The sequence below is a fragment of the Galeopterus variegatus genome, unplaced genomic scaffold, assembly GCF_000696425.1.
Source record: "Galeopterus variegatus unplaced genomic scaffold, G_variegatus-3.0.2 Scaffold4231, whole genome shotgun sequence".
Lineage (NCBI taxonomy): Eukaryota > Metazoa > Chordata > Mammalia > Dermoptera > Cynocephalidae > Galeopterus > Galeopterus variegatus.
The window spans coordinates 96,656-97,568 of NW_007730342.1; the positions used below are offsets into that span (position 1 = coordinate 96,656).

Consider the following 913-nt stretch of genomic DNA (forward strand, 5'->3'; position numbering starts at 1 on the left):
CTCCCCTCACCCTCCCTCCCCTCACCCTTTTTCTTTTATTAAAGAAGTATCTATAAATGCAGGCCTATCTCAAAGGATATATACGAAGCTGATTTGCTCTGTACCTTTTGTCTAATATGGGCATAGACACACCCAGTGGCTATATTATTGCTACAGGCTATCATTTGATTGGTTTCTTTCAGTTCTTAGAAAAAGCAGAAGGTTGTGATTGTGTTAACTCATTCAAGTTATTTAAGAGTAGTTACTAAAAACTGCTAACACGTCAGCTACTTGAGTATGGCAAATTAAAACAGTGCACATATATAATCCTTAATTTCCACAGCAAATACGTTTATTCTGTGGGTGAGTGCCCTACTGAGATACTAAGAATCAGTTATGAGAATAGTTAAATATTAAGAAACAAAACAAAGCATTGGTATGAGAGCCGAATTATCAGAAATTCTGAACTCACTTATGCCAGGGGTCAGCAAGCTGTGGCCTATGGGCTGTATCTGGACCTGGCCTGTATTTCAGAAATACTGCCTGAGAGCTAAGAATGTAAGAATGGTTTTACTTTTTTAAAGGGTTGTTTAAAAAAAAAAAAAAGAAATATGAGACAGAAGCTATATGTAGCCTGCAGAGCCCAAATATTTACTATCTGGCTCTTCATAGAACAAAGTTTGCCAACCCCTGGTTTATGTAATTATGAATCATTTACTGAGTTGGTTAAAGCTCTGTAAGCACAGAGACCATGTCTTTATTGCATAACTGAGTTTTCCCAGTGCCTACTACATAATAGGCATCTAATAACTGTTTGTTGAATTAATATATTCCAGGAAATATGCTTGACTCTTGATATGTGCTTATGTATAACACAAACACTGGACTGACAGTTTTTTCTTGACCAGTAATATGATGTTCTGTGGGCTCATAG

The 913-nt window shown here is 36.6% G+C and overlaps 1 protein-coding gene across 1 annotated transcript in view; it reads left to right on the forward strand.

Moving 5' to 3' along the window:
• SPATA18 (spermatogenesis associated 18) overlaps positions 1-913 on the forward strand; it is a 38,796-nt gene that overhangs the window by 27,759 nt on the left and 10,124 nt on the right. The gene's annotated exons all lie outside the window — the stretch shown is intronic.